At 41.7% G+C, this 24910-nt stretch overlaps 1 protein-coding gene across 5 annotated transcripts in view; it reads right to left on the bottom strand.

The window, feature by feature from the left end:
- ctbp2a (C-terminal binding protein 2a) overlaps positions 1-24910 on the bottom strand; it is a 116064-nt gene that overhangs the window by 70445 nt on the left and 20709 nt on the right. The gene's annotated exons all lie outside the window — the stretch shown is intronic.

Below are 24910 nucleotides of genomic sequence, written 5' to 3'. Positions count from 1 at the left end.
AACAAACAGTTGTTTGATGGGCTGTAGGAGCATCTCTCGTGCTACATACATCGACTGGTATTTCAAATCAATGAACAGGCTAAAATGCATTATTTCGCAATGGGATTTTTTTTCTTCTCTCGGACAATTGACCGGCAGCAATTTTATTTATCAGCGTATGATTTTTTTTTATTTTTTTTTTGGGGGGGGGGGGGGGGTCCCGCGGTTTCTCACACACACTCACCACCTTGGTTGTTTCTTTTCTTTCAGCACTCCCTTGTCCCTTTTAACTACCATACCAGTAACTACCTCTCTCAGTACCTCCATTAGAGTGAGCCAAGAACAAAATGGCTGGGATAGAAAAACAACAAAGAACTGGGCAATAAGACAACACACACATATACCACATCATGTTGGAGTTGCTAGAGGTGCAGTCATTTGTTTTGGCACCTTCACCATTAAAACATTTGACCGTGTCAGATCGCACACGTTGTCCTGGTTTGGCACCGTGGCTCTGCCCGTGTGGTATTAGGAAGGAATGTACGGTTTCTTTAACCAGGGAGGTACAGAGCAGGTGGATGTAAGGTCATGTCAAATCAACCACACAATGCACACGTTTACACAAACATGTCTGTCATCATAGGGGAAGTTGACACAAAAGCATAAAACTGATATAAGGATATAACATGGATGGGGAGGTCCTAAGCAGTGGTGCAATGTCTCTCACATACATGTCCGCACATTTTGGAACCCGTAATAAATATGAGCAAAAAATGTATGAAATAAATCAAACAAACCATTTACCATTTCTTTGTGGATGTTGATGTGTGCGTGGATCATTGTCTTGCTGGAAGAGCCACTTGCAGCAAGCATTTTTTTGGGCTAAAATGTCCTGGTACTTGGTAAAGTTCATGATGCCATTGACCTTAACAAGGGCCCCTGGACCAGTTGAATCTTTAACATTAAAGATCCACCCCCACATTTTACCTTCGGTATGAGGTACTTTTCTGCATATGTTTCTGTTTTTCAACGCCAAACCCACCACTGGTGTGCATGGCCACAGAGCTCTATTTTCATGTCGCCTGACCATAGCACCAATTCCAATCAGAGTTCCAATGCCATTTATCAAACTCCAGGCAGCTCTATGGTCAGACATGTTCTCCAATCTCACAAAACACTTTCCAAAAAGTCTGTGCCATTACCCTCACAAGAGGTGTGTGCCGGAACATTGAAGAAGGGCCAATAGATTTGACACCTATTGTTATTGCCTGTAAAACAAAATATCTTTCTCTGAGAAATTATATTAATAGAAAATAATATGTCACAATTATTTTAAACAGGCAATATAGATCTTTATTTGTATTATTTATTCTAAACATCCTTTTTTGCTGCTCTATATATCAAGGGTGCCAATAATTAAGGACCTGGCTGTGCGTGCGTGCGTACTTACGCACACACACACACACGCGCGCATGCGCGCGCACACACACACACACACTGGGGAGAACAAGTATTTGATACACTGTTGATTTTGCAGGTTTTCCTACTTACAAAGCATGTAGAGGTCTGTAATTTTTTATCATAGGTACATTTAAACTGTGAGACGGAATTTGTATTTTTTTATTTCACCTTTATTTAACCAGGTAGGCAAGTTGAGAACAAGTTCTCATTTACAATTGCGACCTGAATCTAAAACAAAAATCCAGAAAATCACATTGTATGATTTTTAAGTAATTAATTAGCATTTTATTGCATGACATAAAAGTATTTGATCACCTTCCAACCAGTAAGAATTCCGGCTCTCACAGACCTGTTCGTTTTTCTTTAAGAAGCCCTCCTGTTCTCCACTCATGTACCTGTATTAACTGCACTTGTTTGAACTCGTTACTTGTATAAAAGACACCTGTCCACACACTCAGACTCCAACCTCTCCACAATGGCCAAGACCAGAGAGCTGTGTAAGGACATCAGGGATAAAATTGTAGACCTGCACAAGGCTGGGATGGGCTATAGGACAATAGGCAAGCAGCTTGGTGAGAAGGCAACAACTGTTGGCGCAATTATTAGAAAATGGAAGAAGTTCAAGATGACGGTCAATCACCCTCGGTCTGGGGCTCCATGCAAGATCTCACCTCGTGGGGCATCAATGATCATGAGGAAGGTGAGGGATCAGCCCAGAACTACACGGTAGGACCTGGTCAATGACCTGAAGAGGTCTGGGACCACAGTCGCAAAGAAAACCATTAGTAACACACTACGACGTCATGGATTAATATCCTGCAGCGCACGCAAGGTCCCCCTGCTCAAGCCAGCGCATGTCCAGGCCGTCTGAAGTTTGCCAATGACATTCTGGATGATCCAGAGGGGGAATGGGAGAAGGTCATGTGGTCTGATGAGACAGAAATCTAACTTTTTGGTCTAAACTCCACTCGCCGTGTTTGGAGGAAGAAGGATGAGTACAACCCCAAGAACACCATCCCAACCGTGAAGCATGGAGGTGGAAACATCATTCTTTGGGATGCTTTTCTGCAAAGGGGACAGGACGACTGCATCGTATTGAGGGGAGGATGGATGGGGCCATGTATCGCGAGATCTTGGCCAACAACCTCCTTCCCTCAGTAAGAGCATTGAAGATGGGTCGTGGCTGGGTCTTCCAGCATGACAACGACTCGAAACACACAGCCAGGGCAACTAAGGAGTGGCTCCGTAAGAAGCATCTCAAGGTCCTGGAGTGGCCTAGCCAGTCTCCAGACCTGAACCCAATAGAAAATCTTTGGGAGCTGAAAGTCCGTACTGCCCAGCGACAGCCCCGAAACCTGAAGGATCTGGAGAAGGTCTGTATGGAGGTGTGGGCCAAAATCCCTGCTGCAGTGTGTGCAAACCTGGTCAAGAACTACAGGAAACATCTCTGTAATTGTAAACAATTACAATTGGTTTCTGTACCAAATATTAAGTTCTGCTTTTCTGACGTATCAAATATTTATGTCATGCAATAAAATGCAAATGAATTACTTAAAAATCATACAATGTGATTTTCTGGATTTTTGTTGAAGTTACAGACCTTTACATGCTTTGTAAGTAGGAAAACCTGCAAAATCATCAGTGTATCAAATACTTGTTCTCCCCACTGTACATACATACATACATACATACATACACGCAGCGTGTGTAGTATTGCAGATGCGTCATTGTGAGCAATACAAACAGCTGTTAACTTTAAAATATCCACTTGTGACAATCATAATTAGTAGGTAGGTTACCAGAACTAATAGAGCAACATTTATATTCACTTTCATTCTGATTTAGTTTTTACAGAGTGTGTATAACAGGGAGACACCAACTCTGGGAGAAACATTTCAAATCTATCATGTTGGTATCAAAAAGGTGATGTCAAGTTTTCCTCAAACTACTACACACTAAAACATAAAATGTTGCATGTCTGATCACTGCCTCTCTTTCTTACACACACACACTCTTTCTCTTTATGAGAGACTTAAGATGAAAGCTATCTGCCCAATGTCAGGGGAGACGAGGCACAGAAAGAAGTCTTTGAATATCAACAAAAAAAAGAGGTTGAGAAGGAGAGAGAAAAAAACCTGTGAAAGCTAGACTACCCAGGAGGCCTAGTCCATGTGGGCGATATTACAGGCTCAACACAGCACCAGGCTCAGAGAGAGAGAGAGAGAGAATAGAGCGAGCGAGAGCGCGTGCACGAGGGAACAAGAGAGAGGGGGTAGATTGAGGGGAGGGTAGAATCTCGTGGGACTAGTTCTCCATAAGAAACGTCTAGAATGGCTGTGGGTTTTGACTAAGTCAGTGAACACGTCAGGGGGGAGTTGAAGGATGAAATAAAACTACTATAACTAACTTTGTAGTGCAGCACATGACCGAAAAAAACAATCCTTTTCTGCCTTGATATATCTGCCTAGTTAGTGGCGAGTATATTCCTGAAAGTGCAAGATGGCAGGAAAAGCAAAAATAGTAGAGAGAAAAGAAAAATGCAGTTAAGGTTTCTATCTGGTCTCATTAAATGGTGGCAGTTGAGGCTCCGAGGGCCACATAAAGCTGTCATTCAGACCAGTGATTTAAACCGCTTTCTCCTGCCTCCTATCCCAACTACTACAGCCTCCAATTACTGCTCTACACGGTTGCTCTCTTTATCACCCTCAATCTCCCTCCTCTCCTTGTCCTGTCATCATCTGGCCACATCCCTCTTTCATTTCCTTTTTGTATTCCTCCCTTCTTTAATCCCCCTGTTCTTTTTATCTTTCCTTTTCTGAAATTCACTCATTTCATTATTTCTCTTGGTTTAACAGAGTGCTTTCTCGCCATCTCTCTCTTATTCTCTCCCTCCCTGTCTCGCCAACCTCATGAGTCTAATGTAATGGGACTGCAGCATACAAACTGCTGACTCGGGCTAATGCGCAATTTTCTAATAATGCCTATTGGTTTAAGTCACACAGGAAATGCATAAAGGCGGCATTATTTTGCACAGCCTGTTAGGCCAAAAAAAGTAACTTGAGGCATTAGATGTGCATGTTTTTCCTCAGTGCAGCTGATAAACTAAAATAAAACACCCTCTTGAGAAAAATTACATTTCCACATGCCTGGACTTTTCAGCCAACGCAAAGTGGGAATGTTATATGTTAACTAGGGGTATTCACAATTGGTTCTATTCAGAAACCTGACAGAGGGATGATGTATGGCTTTTACATCTTTAACTGATAACAAAAGTCAAGCAGACAGCCTTCATGGAGCCCTCAACATGGACAGAGATGATGGAGCTGACAAAAGAATTACACACCTAATAAGAAAGGGTTGATCAGCATCATAGAATTTGTGCTTGTAGGAGAGGCTGTGCTGACATGTAGGAAAGGCTGTGCTGTGCTGACATGCAGGAAAGGCTGTGCTGTGCTGACATGCAGGAAAGGCTGTGCTGTGATGTAGGAAAGGCTTGCTGTGCTGACATGTAGGAAAGGCTGTGCTGTTGATGACATGTAGGAAAGGCTGTGCTGACAAGGAGGAAAAGCTGTGCTGTGCTGACAAGTAGGAAAGGCTGTGCTGACATGTAGGAAAAGCTGTGCTGTTGATGACTTTATTACAGTTAAACCTTTTCGGGCAATTTTCCTCTAGAATATTTTCCTCGCATAGAAAACCAAGTTCTCCTCCCTGCACAGTGCACACTGTGCTGCTCAAAATGAAATGTTATTAGTCGCATGCACATATTTAGCAGATGTTATTGCGGGTGTAGTGAAATGCTTGTAGAGAGGAGTATCAGGGGGCTAAGTCTACAGCCCAGCACATTAATGGAGGCTAACGGTGCCTGGTTAAAGCCTGAGTAGAGGAGATATTCAAGCTCAAATCTCTTAAGTCACCAGGGGATATGAGGAGTAGTGCAATTCTTAGAAGCCTTAGTAGAATTCTTAGTATAATGGCAGTTGACTCGACCCAAGGGGTCTGTTTACGCCAAATGGAAGGCCAGACGAGGAGTGAACTGTTCGCCACCGACCTAGATTAAAAACAACCAACCAGACATTGCCATGACAACTCTCCACACTCTGATTTCCTGTTTTCTTTGTGTGAGATTACTCTGTGAGAATGGCTGCTGGCACAGACAAACACATGCAGATAGACAGACGTGTCAGGTGGGCCGGGTTCTGGGGATAAGGTAGGTTTAGCTCCAGGGAGGAAGGGGAGAGTCTGAGGACAAAAAGAGAGGTGTTAAGGCTGGGCAGGGGAACTCTGCGAGGAGGCGGTGCTGGTGGAAGAAAATCAGCGTACCATGAAGCTGAATCAGCTGTATTCACTTACAGTATGACCAGCACTGTTTTGTTTCTCCCGAATCAAGCTCTCCTCTTGATTCAGAGTATAAAGGCTTTGTTTCAGCTACACCTGTAGGCGAGTGCTCATATTTGTCTTTTTTCCTGTATGTTGTGTGTGTGCACGCATGTGTCTTCCTCCTGGCCAGTTGGCAGATTAGCAGAGCACAGTGACCTCCCTCCAATAGCGTGCATTTGCGCAACTGTGTGTGTGTGTGTGTGTGTATTATAGTAGAGTGTCAGGGCACAATGCCCTCTCAGTGTGAGCTGATTAATGAACCCTCGTGGATGGTGTATGTTATGTAGCAGGTTAATTACACTGGAATGCTTCCCTGACCAGCAACAGAGGATGAATTCAACAGATACCACAGAGAATACCAGAGAATACCACATAGAACGCCTGGACAACGCCTGGACAAGGTGAACTTAATTTTTATTTAAATAATCTGTCATTCTGCCCCTGAACAAGGCAGTTAACCCACTGTTCCTAGGCCGTCACTGAAAATAATAATTTGTTCTTAACTGACTTGCCTAGTTAAATAAAACAAGTCAAATTAAACTTCAACCACCTGCAAACAAACAGAGATAAAAAGCAACAGAGAGAAAGTAGAGGTGAAACAGACAAAAGAGCAACCAAGAAGACATAATTGGGAAAATCTTAAGTCAGGGGTCAAGGAGGGGTGCAGATAACAAAAGAGAAAAACACCTTGCCTTAATTCCAAGAAAGAGTGAGAATTAGAAAGACAGACAAAGTTGAACAGGTAAAGTAAAATAAAAATACATAATCGATTCAAATAAGAGTAAGTGTTCAGTCTCCATTTCCAACAAGATCTGCTATGTTTCTCTTCCTTTGCCCCAGCAAAGTGGCACTGCTCCTTCCCTTATGATAGTACTCCTGCACTAACAGCACTATAGAAATCCTTTCCCAATCAGAAAGTGTTTTTGACTATGATTTTACAACCAGGCTAAAGACACTAAGAACCTTGTGCTTCTAAGATAATGACTGTAACAATGTCATTTACATTATTGGCCATGTTACAATGGCTGATGCTACTGCCTTCAAGCAGGCGACAAACTCAGTTACCATACTTTGTAACTGTCAGTAGGGATAGGGGTCAGTAATATTATGTACACTACCGTTCAAAAGTTTGGGGTCACTTAGAAATGTCCTTGTTTTTGAAAGAAAAGCAGATGCCTCAAGTCCTCAACTGGCAGCGTCATTAAATACTAACTGAAAAACAACAGTCTCAACGTCACAAGTGAAGACGCGACTCCGGGATGCTGGCTTCTAGGTAGAGTTCCTCTGTCCAGTGTCTGTTCTTTTTCCCCCATCTTAATCTTTTATTTTATTGGCCAGTCTGAAATATGGCTTTTTCTTTGCAACGCTGCCTAGTAGGCCAGCATCCCATAGTCGCATCTTCGCTGTGGACGGTGAGAATGGTGTTTTGCGGGTACTATTTAATAAAGCTTCCAGTTGAGGACTGGTGAGGCATCTGTTTCTCAAACTACACACTAATGTACTTGTCCTCTTGCTCAGTTGTGCATCAGGGCCTCCCACTCCTCTTTCTATTCTGGTTAGAGCCAGTTTGAGCTGTTCTGTAAAGGGAGTACTACACAGCGTTGTATGAGATCTTCAGTTACTTCGCAATTTCTCGCATGGAATACCCTTCATTTCTCAGAACAAGAATAGACTGACAAGTTTCAGAAGATAGATATTTGTTTCTGGCCATTTTGAGCCTGTAATTGAACCCAAAAATGCTGATGCTCCAGATACTCAACTAGCCTAAAGAAGGCCAGTTTTATTGCTTCTTTAATCAGTACAACAGTATTCAGCTGTGCTAACATAATTGCAAAAGAGTTTTATAATGATCAATTAGCATTTTCAAATGATAAACTTGGATTAGCTAACGTTGTGTGCCATTGGAACACAGGTGTGATGGTTGCTGATAATGGGCCTCTGTACGCCTATGTAGATATTCCATTGAAAAACAGCCGTTTCCAGCTACAATAGTCATTTACAACATTAACAAATGTCTATACTGTATTTCTGATTAATTTGATGTTATTTTAATGGACATTTTTTGCTTTTCTTTCAAAAACAAGGACATTTCTAAGTGACCCCAAACAGTTTAACCTTTTTTCAGCTAGGGGGCACTATTTTTATGTTTGGAAAAATAACGTTCCCAATGTAAACAGCCTATTTCTCAGGCCCATATGCTAGAATATGCATATAATTGACAGATTAGGATAGAAAACACTCTAAAGTTTCCAAAACTGTCAAAATATTGTCTGTGAGTATAACAAAACTGATATTGCAGGCAAAACCTGAGGAAAATCAAACCAGGAAATGGCTTCTATTTTGAAAGCTCCATGTTCCATAGCCTGTCTTCGCTCCATTTTAAGGGATATCAACCAGATTCCTTTTCCTATCGCTTCCTCAAGGTGTCAGTCTTTAGACATAGTTTCAGGCTTTTATTTTGAAAAATTAGCGAGAAAGATAACATTGCGTCAGGTTTCACATGAGTTTTGCTTGCGCAACAGAGCTTGGGCAGCCATCGTCTCTCCCTCTCCTACTGAAAAAGAGACAGTGCCGGTTGATATATTATCGATTATACATTTTAAAAACAACCTGAGGATTGATTATAAAAAAAGTTTGACATGTATCTGTGGACATTACAGATACTATTTGGAATTTGTCTGCGTTGTCGTGACTGCTCGAGCCAGTGGATTTCTGAACATAACGCATCAAACAAACGGATAAACTTACATAAACGCCGAGGTTTGCTTTCGCTGTAAAGTATATTTTCAAAATCTGACATGACAGGTGGATTAACAAAGAGCTAGGCTCTGTTTTACTATATTGCACTTGTGATTTCATGAATATAAATATTTTTAGTAATATTATTTGAATGTGGCGCTCTGCAATTCAGTGGTTGTTGATGACAATTATCCCGCTAACGGGATGGTTAGCGTCAAGAAGTTAACAGTAGTATGTGTGTGTATATATATATATATATATATATATATATATATATATATATATATATATATATATATATATATATATATATATTATTAATTATACAGTAGAGGGTGGAAGTTTACATACACTTAGGTTAGAGAATTAAAACTCGTTCTTCAACCACTCCACAAATTTATTGTGAACAAACTATATTTACACAAGCTCTGTCAGGAGGAATGGGCCAAAATTCACCCAACTTATTGTGGGAAGCTTGTGGAAGGCTACCCGAAATGTTTGAGCCAAGTTAAACATTTTAAAGGCAATGCTACCAAATACCAATTGAGTGTATGTAAACTTCGGACCCACTGGGAATGTGATGAAAGAAATAAAAGGTGAAATAAATCATTCTCTACTATTATTCTGACATTTCACATTCTTAAAATAAAGTGGTGATCCTAACTGACCTAAAACAGTGATTTATTACTGGGATTAAATGTCAGGTATTGTGAAAAACAGAGTTTAAATGTACTTGGCTAAGGTGTATGTAAACTTCCGACTTCAACTGTATATAAACTTAGCAAAAAAATAAAACGGCCTTTTTTCAGAACCCTGTCTTTCAAAGATAATTTGTAAAAATCCAAATAACCTCACAGATCTTCATTGTGAAGGGTTTAAACACTGTTTCAATGAACCATAAACAATTAATGAACATGCACCTGTGGAAGGGTCGTTATTAAGACACTAACAGCTTACAGAGAGTAGGCAAATAAGGTCACAGTTATGAAAACTTAGAGGCCTATCAACTGACTCTGAAAAACACCAAAAGAAAGATGTCCAGGGTCCCTGCTCATCTGCGTGAACGTGCCTTAGGCATGCTGCAAGGAGGCATGAGGACTGCAGATGTGGCCAGGGCAAAAAATTGCAATGTCCGTACTGTGAGACGCCTCAGACAGCGCTACAGGGAGACAGGACGGACAGCTGATCGTCCTCGCAGTGGCAGACCACGTGTAACAATACTTGCACAGGATCTGTACATCCGAACATCACACCGCGGGACAGGTACAGGTTGGCACATCAACTGCCCGGCTTACACCAGGAACGCACAATCCCTCCAACAGTGCTCAGACTGTCCGCCATAGCCTGAGAGGCTGGACTGAGGGCTTGTAGGCCTGTTGTAAGGCAGGTCCTCACCAGACATCACCGGCAACTACGTTGCCTATGGGCACAAACCCACCGTCGCTGGACCAGACAGGACTGGCAAAAAGTGCTCTTCACTGACGAGTCGTGGTTTTGTCTAACCAGGGGTGATGGTCAGATTTTCGTTTATCGTCGAAGGAATGAGCATTACACCGAGGCCTGTACACTGGAGCGGGATCGATTTGGAGGTGGAGGGTCCGTCATGGTCTGTGGCGGTGTGTCACAGCATCATTGGACTGAGCTTGTTATCATTGCAGGCAATCTCAACGCTGGGCGTTACAGGGAAGACATCCACCTCCATCATGAGGTACCCTTCCAGCAGGCTCATCCGGACATGACCCTCCAGCATGACAATGCCACCAGCTATACTGCACGTTCTGTGAGTGATTTCCTGCAAGACAGGAATGTCAGTGTTCTGCCATGGCCAGCGAAGAGCCCGGATCTCAATCCCATTGAGCACGTCTCAATCCCATTGGCCATTCCCCCCCAGAAATGTCTGGGAACTTGCTGGTGCCTTGGTGGAAGAGTGGGGTAACATCTCACAGCAAGAACTGGCAAATCTGGTGCAATCCATGAGGAGGAGATGCACTGCAATACTTAATGCAGCTGGTGGCCACACCAGATACTGACTGTTCCTTTTGATTTTGACCCCCCCCTTTGTTCAGGGACACATTATTCCATTTCTGTTAGTCACATGTCTGTGGAACTTGTTCAGTTAATGGTCTCAGTTGTTGAATCTTGTTATGTTCATACAAATATTTACACGTTAAGTTTGCTGAAAATAAACGCAGTTGACAGTGAGAGGACGTTTCTTTTTTTGCTGAATTCATATTACATGCTTCATCAGCAGATTCCTGCAAACATAGCCATGCTCTCTCTGGATGTGGTCTATCATGGATACTAATGAACTCTTCTGTCTCACATCATCCTGTAGTTAATGGAGTTTACTTTGAGAACAACATAGAAAGGGGTCATACTATAAGGATTGAGCTACAGTACTGTAGGCCTATATTTAGTAATTGTGAAGACTGGAGAGTACAGCCTATATTGTCAAAAATAGAAAGGATAGCTAAATCTGTTTTCATAAAATGTGGACAACTCATCCCACTTCATTAAAAAATAGAGCGAGAAATTATGGTTAGGAAAAAATTATAGCATAATAGAACGGCAAGCATCTTATCATTGATCTGGCACTGTTTAAAACAAACTCTTGAAATACATGTTGGTATGATCCCTAATATAAACTCTTAGATAAGCCAAGATGGCTGAGTAGGAGGTATTAGAGGAGGGTGAGTCTGTGGGGCCTTAGCTCCTTGCTACGCTAGCTCAGAAACACATTCCCTACACTTTTGTTCCAGATTATAAATCAAACATCTCCATTTGAGGGAAATCAAACACTGCCAGATGGACAAGTTAAAAGTCAACCATCCCACTGTGCTGTCCAGAGCTAAGTATGAAAGGATTACCCTGTAGGCATGCCAAATACTCCTTCTATCAATATTCATGCAGGAAACGGGGCAATAACATCCATCCATTCTGTTACATCAACCACTCTGGCAGCACTTCTGTCACTTTGTTGACAAGGAGATATGCTATGCTTTCAGAGGGGAGATTAAACATTTTGCGAGTGGCAGTTTTCTAGTCTTTCATTCTCCTCGGCAACAAGCAATACATAGACAACCAGTGCTCTGTAAAGATGTTTGACAGACAGCTATGCAGTGTGTACTGATGCTTGCTCTCCGTCAGCGATACCCTGATGTTCTCATAGTAGGAAATAGAGTATTTCACCCCACAGCGATTGGTTTCTGTTGCATCTTCTGTTGGTATTCTTTTGTGGTCGGTAAACAGTTCAAGTAATGGGTAGTTTCTCAAGAAAGTATTCCACCAACAGGTCAAAGTCCACAGATTCTGTGCTCTGGTTTCCCTTGGTGTTATCCCATCTAGGCCATTAAACAGCCAGAGTTTCACTAGAGGATTGCCCTCCCAAAACCCCAGGGGCCTACTACGACATACAGTGGGGTCTGGAATTATTGGATCTCTTGATAAAGATGAGCAAAAATGACTGTATACATTTTTTTTAAATACAAATACTGAGCTATATGGTATGCCAACAAATTTGAAAAGTTACATTATTTTATACAAACACAGTTGCTCAGAGAAAGAGATTTTGTTTAACAAGTAATACAAAATATAATCTAAGGGTCAAAATGATTGGATAGCCTGTTTTCAATAATCCAGCACCCTTCCCTAGTGAGGATAACAACAGGGTTAAATGTCATTTCAGCAAGCCATGATACCCACCCTCAAATTGTTCTGAAATAGTTTATGTAAATAAAAACAGATAAGATAAGTATTCCTGGAAACATTATTTTGTTGAAATATAATTTGATGTGAGAAATTGCATCCAAATTGGCCATTTTAAATTTATAGTACTCATATAATATTCAATAATTATAGTATCTAACAACAACAAAAATTCTAACAATAATTAAGACATGAGGAATCCAAAGAAATGGTCAAAAGCTATCCACGAGGACCTCCCAAGTGGTGCAGTGGTCTAAGGCGTCACTACAGATCCTGGTTCGATCCCAGGATGTGTCGCAGCCGGCCGAGACTGGGAGACCCACGAGGTGGCACACAATGGGCCCAGCGTCGCCTGGGTTAGGGGAGGGTTTGGATGGCCGGGTTGTCCTTGTCCCATTGTGTCCTAGTGACTCCTGTGGCGGGCCGGGCGCAATGCACGCTGACTCGGTTGCCAGGTGTACGGTGAAGAAGACCAAGTCCATATTATGGCTAGAACAGCTCAAATAAGCAAAGAGAAACGACAGTCCATCATTACTTTTAGACATGAAGGTCAGTCAATACGGAATATTTCAAGAACTTTTAAAGTTTCTTCAAGTGCAGTCGCAAAAACTATCAAGCGCTATGAAACTCTCATGAGGACCGCCACAGGAATAGAAGACCCAGAGTTACCTCTGCTGCAGACAATAAGTTCACTAGAGTTACTAGCCTCAAGAGATCGCAGCCCAAATAAATGCTTCACAGAGTTCAAGTGACAGACACATCAACATCAACTGTTCAGAGGAGACTGTGTGAATCTGCAATGAAACCACTACTAAAAATACATCAATAATAAGAAGAGACTTGCTTGGGCTAAGAAACACCAGCAATGGACATTAGACTGGTGGAAATCTGTCCTTTGGTCTGAAAGGTAGTCCAAATTGGAGATTTTCGGTTCCAACCGCCGTGTCCTTTTGAGACAAGGTTGTGGGTGAACGGATGATCTCTGCATGTGTATTTCCCACCGCATAGCATGGAGGAGGAGGTGTTATGGTGTGGGGGTGCTGTGCTGTGCTGGTGACACTGGATGTATTTAGAATTCAAGGCACACTTAACCAGCATGGCTACCACAGCATTCTGCGGCGAAACACCATCCCATCTGGATTGGGCTAGGTGGGACTATCATTTGTTTTTCAAAAGGACCTCCATGCTGTGTAAGTGCTATTTTACCAAGAAGGATAGCGATGGAGTGCTGCATCAGATGACCTGGCCTCCAAAATCCCCCGACCTCAACCAAATTGAGATGGGTTGCGATGAGAGTGAAGGAAAAGCAGCCAACAAGTGCTCAGCATATGTGGGGACTGCATTCCAGGTGAAGCCTAGTTCGGATGTCTTCACTATTATTCTACAATGTAGAAAATAGTGAAAATAAAGAAACTGTTGAATGGGTAGGTGTTCTAAAACTTTTGACCGTTAGTGTATATATATTTTTAAAGACATCCACGGACCACCTACGACAATCCCACCCCAACAACGAGTATATAATATCAGTTCTGCATGTTTGACAAGTTGTGGCTCGGAGAATTGTTTCTTCATCTTCTATAATGTATTCTAAGTGAATATGGTTAAGTTTTTTTCCCCTGTTCTGAGAAATTAGTCATTGAAGTTGTTGGGTTTATGTCCTATCATGCATCCTGAAATTACCTTGTTCTTCTGACCACCAGATGGTGGTGTTCTTGCTATTAGGTGATTATTTGTTAAAGGGATAGTTCAATCAAATTACAAAATTATCCTTTTTGTTTCTTGTTTATAGTCTATGGACCAGGTATGACAGCAACCCATGCTTTAGTTTTGTTTACATGGTCACTATTTAAAATGAAAACTTTTCTGAATTTGTGGCACAAATCCAATGCAAGTCAACGGTACCAATAATAGACTTTTCCCGCTTCATATCCAAATAATCTATAAGTAACATCATTGAGTTACACAATCAATTTGTAGATACTTTAAAATGATTTGGACATGAAGCGTGTGAATGATGCTGAATGGGCGGACTAAAAAAAAAGAGTTCTCGAGCAAGTGTGAAAAACTTTCAGAGGGATTTTCTGGTACTTGTCTACAAGTTGGAATAACTTAAAAAGTTCATCACATTTGAAATATGCCTAACTTTCCCATTGTCATGGAAATTCTTACACGGGGACACCTGAAGAGAGCGCTGCCCCTGAATGAGGGACACCTGTCTCTAGTCTATTTTACCATTATCTTACAGGATACAATTAAGTTAAGGTGGAGGGGGGGAATCACCAGTCCCCTGGGGCCCTGACCCTTTAATGGGACTGGTCAGTTGGTAAATATGCACATTTATTTTCTTCACTTCTGCCTATAAAATAGGAAATATGTTGGTAATGGTTGACAATTATGCAAAATGTATTTAAGTTTTCCCCACCTCGAGTGATATGTGTATTGCTGTTGTTTACTTGCTTTGTTTTTGTCTTGCTTCAATACCAAATCTCACCAGATTGGGTCTGCTGGGTGGTTGGGATTTCTCCCTAAGGATTATCCCTCTAACTCCCTGACCAAGTAACTCTTCGGTTAGATCGCCAAGACGATAGGGGAGTTTAAGCCAATTTGGGCAACAACAAAAAAGTTTGTGTTATGTCTTTGACATTTGTATTAAGAATATTGGTAGTAGTAATAATTTCTCATACAGTAAAGAATTTGTTATACAGTGAATAATTTGTCTGGATTTCCAGAATCAGAAATCCCCTAAACTAAACTGTTCTTCTAGTCTGTCCTTTCTCGAGGTTATGGCGAAGGTGACCACAGCTGGTATCCAGATGCACAGAAGGGATATCCTGCCGACAAAGCCAAGTAATCATAAAGTTAGTGATGCCAAATGGTCGTGGAAATTCTTACACAGGGACACCTGAAGTCAATCTTAAATGAATCATTCTCTATTATCAGCACGCTAGAGAGGTTCCAATTAACTCAATGCACAAGTCAATCAGGAGCTCTCCCGGGGCAGTCCCGTTAGTTCCCTTATATACTGGTTACAGAGACGTTACATAGGCATAGTTCATAGGGTTGGTTCATGTGTCTGGCACTGTCTCTAATCTTAACTTAAAGAACATATTCTGGGAGTTTTGCCAGATGGTCCTAAGGAGGTCATGACAGCCCCTTAGGACTGGCCTAAGCGTCATGTCTGGAGGAAACCTGGCATCATACCTAAGATTAAGCATGGTGGTGGCAGAATCATGCTGTGGGGGTGTTTTTCAGCAGAAGGGACTGGGACACAAGTCAGGATCAAGGCAAAGATGAACAGAGCAAAGTAGAGAGAGATCCTTGATGAAAACCTGCTCCAGAGCGCTCAGGACTTCAGACTGGGGCGAAGGTTCACCTTCCAACTGGGCAACTACCCTAAGCACACAGCCAAGAAAACGCAGGAGTTGCTTCGCGACAAGTCTCTGAATGTCCTTGAATGGCCCAGACAGAGCCCGGACTTGAACGCAATCGAACATCTCTGGAGAGACCTGAATATAGCTGTGTAGCGACGCTCCCCATCCAACCTGACAGAGCTTGATAGGATCTGCATAGAAGAATGGGAGAAACTCCCCAAATACAATTGTGCCAAGCTTGTAGCGTCATACCCAAGAAGACTCGTGGCTGTAATCGCTGCCAAAGGTGCTTCAACAAAGTACTGAGTAAAGGGTCTAAACACATGTAAATGTTCTGTTTTTTGTATATAAAAAAAAAATAGCTAAAATTTAAAAATAACGTTTTGTTTTGTCATTATGGGGTATTGTTCATAGAGTCTTGAGGAAAATTTGTTTTTAAATCACATTTTATTAGTCACATGCGCCAAACCTTACAATTAAATGCTTACTTACGAGCCCTTATCTGACAGTGCCGTTTCAAAAAATACGGATAAGAATAAGAGATTAAATTAACAAATCTTTTCAGTCTCCTGAGGGGGAATAGGTTTTATTGTGCCCGCTTCACGACTGTCATGGTACACTTGGATCATGTTAGTTTGTTGGTGATGCGGATACCAAGGAACTTAAAGCTCTCAACCTGCTCCACTGCAGCCCCGTCGATGAGAATGGGGGCGTGCTCGTTCCTCTTTTTCCTGTAGTCCACAATCATCTCCTTTGTCTTGATCATGTTTAGGGAGAAGTTGTTGTCCTGGCCCCACACGGCCAGGTCTCTGACCTCCTCCCTATAGGCTGTCTCGTTGTTGTCGGGGATCAGGCCTACCACTGTTGCGTCATCTGCAAATTTAATGATGGTGTTGGAGTCGTGCCTGGCCGTGCAGTCATGAGTGAACAGGGAGTACAGGAGGGGGCTGAGCATGCACCCGAGGGGCCCCTGTGTTGAGGATCAGCGTGGCGGATGTGTTGTTACCTACCCTTTATCCACTTTAGAACAAGGCTGTAACGTAACAAAATGTGGAAAAAGTCAAGGGGTCTGAATACTTTCCCGAATGCACTGTACTTTTGGTCAGGTAGCGTATCTTTACTTTTATGACAATTTGGTACTTTTTCCACCACTGAAAAACATCACCAAATTCACTGAGAATACATTACATAGGATGAAAAAAAACGTACTCAGATCCACAGCTCCATACTTTTTTTTCAAACATAGAGAACTGATACTATATACTTGTTGTTGGGCTGGGATTGGCGTGGGGGTCCATGAGTGGCTTTGTTAATTTCTTTGGATTCCTCATGTCTAACTCGTTGTTAGAAAAGGGTTTGTCCAAATCGGATGTGAGGTACTATATTTATGAGATTGGAGAATACATTGGGAGGGATATTACACCATTCCTGTATACAAAATCTTTCCAAATCCTTGATATCCTTGGCCTTCGAAAGAAACATGCATATGCTGAAAATACATCACCCCTCCTGCAAAATATGGTGAAGGATCTTTGATGTTATGGGGCTATTTTGCTTCCACTGGTCCTGGGGCCCTTGTTAAAGTCAACGGCATCATGAACTTTACCAAGTACCAGGAGATTATAGGCCAAAACTTTGTAACCCCAAGCACACATCAAAATCCATAAATAAATGGTTAATTGATTACAAAATCAACATCTTGCAATAGCTATCTAAGTCTCCAGACTTGAACCCCATTAAAAACCTGTGGTTTGAATTGCAGTCCATAAGCGCAGATGAAGGAGAAGTATGGAGCAAAGGTCTAAGATCCCTTCCCATGTGTTCTCTAATCTCATAAAACATTTTCGAAAAAGGCTCAGTGTCGTTATACTCGCAAGTGGAGGGTACTGGACTATTGAAAATAGGGGGTCCAATCATTTTGACTCTTATTATTTTTTTTTTATGTATTTGTATTACTTCTCTTAGCAATTGTATTATTATAAAATATAGCTCGGTATTTGTATTATTTATTTTATAGTCTTTTTTGCTCATATTTATCAAGGAATCCAATAATTCCGGACCCCACTGTAACCGTCAAGATAATATAGTACATGGGTGCCAGCAGACCTGATTTCCATGATTTCTAAGAGCACTCCAACACAGTATTTTTCCTTCACAATGAATCATTTTATTAGACTGCACATTCACAAAAACGAATTTGCATTTAAATATGCAGGAGCTGTTATCCTTTCATAATACAATTTATATCATGCTGCTAGAAGTTCTGGAGTTGTCATAAACAGCCTTTTATTCAAAGACCTTTTCAAATGTCAGGTCCCATCAAACACTGTGACAGGTCTTTCTACTCCAAGAAAGAAAATAAAAGAAGGCTTATCATGCATATTCATGTGCCTTTCAGACAGCTACTTCAACCGCTCTGGTTTTACAATTGGCAACACAGAAGAGTGAAGTGTAAGGTAAAAGAAAATAGCTTTTACTTTTCTGCTAATAACTCAACAAGATATTTGCACTGGGTATTTTGCTTCTCTGCCAAGATGGACTGTTTGCTTGTTATTTATTTACAATCATTGCCATTTGGCCAAATCTGTAGGATTAGCCAAGTTCGTGCACTAAATTACACAATTGAAGACACTACAAATACAATGAATGATTGTATATAAAGCATGTAATCACTTTGCACTAGCCTTGGCATGACCGGTCAGCTATGTTGATACCATGATGTAACCACTGGCAGACAACATTCCTTTCCCTGAAACAGTCGACCAAAACATCTTTCCAAAACCATACTTTGTGGGAGAGAAATGCCAAACATTTGAATTCCCACAATGAATAGTGCTGTATCGAAGAATGACTAACAAACAATAAGAGTAAGTCCTTTCTTTTCTCATAGTCAGCACAATTCTCTTGAAGTGAAGTAGAAAATACAGCCATTGCCTTCACCTCAGGCTCCCAGACACCTCAGGCTCCCAGACACCTCAGGCTCCCAGACACCTCAGGCTCCCAGACACCTCAGGCTCCCAGACACCTCCGGCTCCCAGACACCTCCGGCTCCCAGACACCTCCGGCTCCCAGACACCTCAGCCTTTTATCTCATAGTTGACTCGTCCCTACATCAGCAGGAAACATCCTCCGGACACTACTCCATGTCAGCTGAACTGAATGAGGCCCATCTATGGCACAAAAGAGCACTTCCTCCTAGCTTCAACTCACCCCAGAGATGCTGAGACAGGAGAGAGGAGATAAAAAAGTTTTGCTTCTTGGTGAATTGACAGTGTTTCTTGTGTCATTGGCTGTTTTTTTCCCCACCAAAGTTGAAGGCTATGTCAGCACATTCCCTCTCCCTCTCCAGGTAGCAGATAATGGATGTTATCAGATATTTATGTAGTTAGTGTTGAAGTCAGAAGTTTACATACACTTAGGTTGAAGTCATTAAAACTTGTATTTCAACCACTCCACAAATTTCTTGATAACAAACTATAGTTTTGGCAAGTCGGTTAGGACATCTACGTTGTGCATGACACAAGACACATTTTTCCAACAACTGTTTACAGACAGATTACTTCACTGTATCACAATTCCAGTGGGTCAGAAGTTTACATACACTTAGCTGACTGTGCCTTTAAACAGCTTGGAAAATTCCAGAAAATAATGTCATGGCTTTAGAAGCTGCTGACACTAATTGACATCATTTGAGTCCATTGGAGGTGTACCTGTGGATGTATTTCAAGGCCTACCTTCCAACTCAGTGCCTCTTTGCTTGACATCATGGGAAAATCAAAAGAAATGAGCCAAGACCTCAGAAAAACAATTGTAGACCTCCACAAGTCTGGTTCATCCTTGGGAGCAATTTCCAAACGCCTGAAGGTACCACGTTCATCTGTACAAACAATAATACTCAAGTATGAACACCATAGGACCACAGCCGTCATACCGCTCAGGAAGGAGATGCGTTCTGTCTCCTACTGATGAACGTACTTTGGTGCGAAAAGTGCAAATTAATCCCAGAACAACAGCAAAGGACCTTGTGAAGATGGAGGAAAAAGGTACAAAAGTATCTATATCCACAGTAAAACAAGTCCTATATCGACATAACCTGAAAGGTCTCTCAGCAAGGAAGAAGCCACTGCTATAAAACCACCATAAAAAAGCCAGACTACAGTTTGCAACTGCACATGGGGACAAAGATCGTACTACACCATCCCAACCGTGAAGCACGGGGGTGGCAGCATCATGTTGTGGGGGTGCTTTGTTGCAGGAGGGACTGGTGCACTTCACAAAATAGATGGCATCTCGAGGGAGGAAAATTACATGGATATATTGAAGCAACATCTCAAGACATCAGTCAGGAAGTTAAAGCTTGGTCGCAAATGGGTCTTCAAAATGGACAATGACCCCAAGCATACTTCCAAAGTTTTGGCAAAATGGCTTAAGGGCAACAAAGTCAAGGTATTGGAGTGGCCATCACAAAGTCCTGACCTCAATCCTATAGAAAATGTATGGGCAGAACTGAAAAAGAGTGTGGGAGCAAGGAGGCCTACAAACCTGACTCAGTTACACCAGCTCTGCCAGGAGGAATGGGACAAAATTCCCCCAACTGATCGTGGGAAGCTTGTGGAAGGCTACCCAAACATTTTACCAAAGTTATACAATATAAAGTCAATGCTACCAAATACTAATTAAGTGCATGTAAACTTCTGACCCACTGGAAATATGATGAAAGAAATAAAAGCTGAAATTAAATCAATTAACTTTCTTAAAATAAAGTGGTGATCCTAACTGACCTAAAACGGAGAATTTTTATGGGGATGCATTTGGCTATGCATTTGGCTAAGGTGTATGTAAACTTCCGACTTCAACTGTTACATGGGTTTTAACTTGTAAACAAACCAATCATTTTTCAATTGTACAATTTGGCATTCCCACATATAAAAACCACAAAGTCGGCCGGAAAACCCCGAACAGAAGATCATAATTTCTATGACTCACAAGGTGGAGGAACATATTGCCTGTAGTCTACTGTACATGGTAAACTGGTGAGCACCAAGTGGCACTTCCATTTTAGTATAGAAAACATTGGTAAGGATTTTTCTTCAATATTCACAACATAGACACAATTGAAAATCTTTATATAATAATATAATAATACATTTTATGACGTGTAAAAATATAATTGAGTGAACATTTGCAAGCCAGCAGCAGATTAAATAGATAGTGATTTCTCTCCTCCCTCTTCTTGGTTTTAGCTTGTAGCTATCAGTCTAACTGGCTAGGTTTAGGATATTTACTAGCCAGTACCAGTAACAAACGTTGCTATGTTATAGACAAACGGCACTACACAAACAAAATCTAGTTCACTTATTTTGCCAGCTAGAAAGAAAGACAAATGCATTCAACAACTATTTTTAAATTATGTTCCAGCCCCCTGACTATCTGCTCAAGAAATACAATTGGCCCGTGGCTGAATCTAGTTCATGATCCCTGCCCTAGCAGATGACAGAATAAAATAATGTTGGAGGTGTCGCATCAACCAGAGCGGATCCATCCAACAAACCATCCAAACACAGACACACAGAGCCCGAGGGCAGACAGCCAGCAACTCCCAAAACACAACTCAGGGCAAGCTTTCCCATTAACCAAACTCCACAATCCACCCCTCTGAAAAATGGCTGGCTCCAGGGCTTCCCTGAAATGGCTCTTGGGCTTCTCTGATCAGATCCATGGATGAAGCGTCACACTCGGCAGCCCGAATAGAAAACTCCCCCAGAGCCACAGAACGACTGAATTACCACAACGCAGCCCCAACAAACACCTTGAAAACGACTCTTTCCCATAGTCTTGTACTATCTATGACAGCATCAGCAGTTAGCTAACAACAGCTGGCAGGCATTTTTACATTTGGTTAGTTTTAGGTGGAAGACGTGAGCTAAATGTCTGCCACCTAGCTCTTTCACTTACTCGGGAAGAAATGTGCCACGCCTCACTCTCACAAACATATCCCACTTTTTTAACAAAGTTTTTCATTCACCATGTGACGCTGACCGCATGGCGTTGTGGGATTGTTTGCGAAGTTAAAGCCGATTTAGAGAAAACCTCAAACCCAACTTTGAGAACAAGATTACAATATTATAACAATTGATTTAAGATTTTATAATTTGGGAATGTTTTCTTTGGGTCCTATAAAAGTTACTATTATATGCATTTCTGGCATTGAAAAAAATAGGTGCTACACTCCCTTTAACACAGCATAGAACAGAAAAGATATACCAGACTGCCCAGTACAGCACAGCAAAATTCAGGAAAGAGCAGCATTGCACTCTGCCATTGAGCAGACACCTCTTTCTTTGTGCTCTGGTCTTTTACATTCTATTTTACAGTCTGTGTAGCGGGCAGCAGTGTTTTCATAGCTAATGGTTAGCCCCCCCCCCCGCCCCCCCCCTGCATGCATATAGCAAGCCAGTCAGGAACCCCACTGGGTGCAGATGGCGCTTTGTCTGTGTGCTCCCAAAAGCACACATACTGTATACCCAAAAACTGTTTGATGTTGTTGGATGGCTGTGCTGCTAATGATTCATAATCCTCCATGGTATATGAAAGTTTATAAAAGGTCTTGAAATAACTAACTTTGCCAAGTGAGGGAAGGACAGAGAGAGCATGCAAGAACAGAGAAGGAAAAGCTTGACACGCATCTGCTGGTAAGACATATGGTTGTGTGACTGAGTTTGTATGTGCTTGACAATGAGACAGACAGACAAATTGATAGTGAGTGAGAGAGAGAGAAATTGATAGTGAGTGAGAGAGAGAAACAAATAGATAGACAAATCAGTGTAAACAATGTACTGAGCAAATGTCAAATTGGCTTTTTACCAAATTATCGCACGACAGACCATGTATTCACCCTGCACACCCTAATTGACAAACAAACAAACCAAAAACAAAAGAAAAGTCTTCTCATGCTTTGTTGATTCCAAAAAAGCCTTCAACTCAATTTGGCATGAGGGTCTGCTATACAAACTGACAGAAAGTGGTGTTGGGGGAAAAACATACGAGATCCATGTACACAAACAACAAGTGTGAGATTAAAATAGGCAAAAAACACAAATTTCTTCCCGCAGGGATGCAGCTTAAGCCCCACGCTCTTCAACATATATATCAACGAATTGGCAAGGACACTAGAAAAGTCTGCAGCACTCGGCCGCACCCTACGAGAATCTGAAGTAAAATGTCTACTGATGATCTGGTGCTTCTGTCACCAACCAAGGAGGGCCTACAGCAGCAACTAGATCTTCTGCACAGATTCTGCCTCCAACACTCTACTCAACAAATTAGGTGCAGTCTATCACAGTGCAATCCGTTTGGTCACCAAAACCCAATATACTACCCACCACTGCGGCCTGTATACTCTTGTTGGCTTGCCCTCGCTTCAAACTCGTCACCAAACCCACTGGTTCCAGGTCATCTAGAAGTCTTTACTAGGTAAAGCCCCGCCTTATCAAAGCTCACAGGTCACAATAGAGGCACCCACCCATAGCACACGCTCCACAGGTATATCTCACTGGTCACCCCCAAAGCCCCAATTCCTCCTTTGGCTGCCTTTCCTTCCAGTTCTCTGCTGCCAATGACTGGAACGAACTGCAAAAATCACTGAAGCTGGAGACACATATCTCCCTCACTAGCTTTAAGCACCAGCTATCATGTGCATAGGCCATCTGTAAATAGCCCATCCAACTACCTCATCCACATACGTATTTATTTATCTTGCTCCTTTGCACCCCAGTATCTCTACTTGCACATCTACCATTCCAGTGTTTAATTGCTAAATTGTCATTACTTCGCCACCATGGCCTATTTACTGCCTTACCTCCCCTATCATACCTCATTTGCACACAATGTATATAGACTTTTCTTCTACTGTATTACTGGCTGTATGTTTGTTTATTCCATGTGTAACTCTGTGTTGTTGTATGTGTCGAACTGCTTTGCTTTATCTTGGCCAGGTCACAGTTGTAAATGAGAACTTGTTCTCAACTAGCCTGCCTGGTTACATAGAATGTGAAATAAATTATTTATTTCTTAAATAAAAACTATATATACACCTTGGCCTAAACATCAGCACAAGGAAAGAAGGGCATTCTATGCCATCAAAAGGAACATCAAATTCAACATACCAATTAGGATCTGGCTAAAAATACTTGAATCAGTTATAGAGCCCTTTATCGACGTCTGGGGTCCGCTCACCAACCAATAATTCACAAAATGGGACAAACACCAAATTGAGAGACTGCATGCAGAATTCTGCAAAAATAGCTTCAGTGTACAACGTAGAACACCAAATAATGCATGCAGAGCAGAATTAGGCCGATAGCCACTAATTATCAAAATCCAGAAAAGAGACGTTAAATTCTACAACCACCTAAAAGGAAGCGATTCCCAAACCGTCCATAACAAAGCCATCACCTACAGAGAGATTAACCTGGAGAAGAGTCCCCTAAGCAAGCTGGTCCTGGAGCTCTGTTCACAAACACACCGCACAGAGCCCCAGGACAGAAACACAATTAGACCCAACCAAATCATGAGATAACAAAAAGATAATTATTTGACACATTTGAAAGAATTAACAAAATAACAGAGCAAACTAGAATGCTATTTGGCCCTAAACAGAGAGTACACAGTGGCAGAATACCTGACCACTGTGACTAACCCATACCTAAGGAAAGCGTTTGACTATGTACAGACTCAGTGAGCATAGCCCTGCTATTGAGAAAGGCCGCCGTAGGCAGACCTGGCTATCAAGAGAAGACAGGCTATGTGCACACTGCCCACAAAATGAGGTGGAAACTGAGCTGCACTTCCTAACCTCCTGCCCAATCTATGACCATATTAGAGAAACATATTTCCCTCAGATTACACAATTGAGTGCTCGTTTAGAATTGGAAAACAATCCAGATTTTGATAAAGTTCCATCTACTGGGTGAAATACTGAGGTGTGCGATCACAGCAGCAAGATTTGTGACCTGTTGCCACAGGAAAAGGTCAACCAGTGAAGAACAAACACCATTGTAAATACAACCCATATTAATGTTTATTTATTTTCCCTTTTGTACATCGTTACAACACTGTATATATACACATAATAACATTTTTAATGTCTTTATTATTTTGGAACTTCTGTGAGTGTAATGTTTACTGTTCATGCTATTGTTTATTTCACTTTTGTATATTATCTACTTCACTGGCTTTGGCAGTGTTAACATATGTTTCCCATGCTAATAAAGCCCTTT

The sequence above is a fragment of the Oncorhynchus mykiss genome, chromosome 23, assembly GCF_057628025.1.
Source record: "Oncorhynchus mykiss isolate SJ-2025 chromosome 23, ASM5762802v1, whole genome shotgun sequence".
Taxonomy (NCBI): Eukaryota; Metazoa; Chordata; class Actinopteri; order Salmoniformes; family Salmonidae; genus Oncorhynchus; species Oncorhynchus mykiss.
Note: the sequence above shows the minus strand (reverse complement) of the source record. Positions and strands in the feature narration are given on the sequence as shown.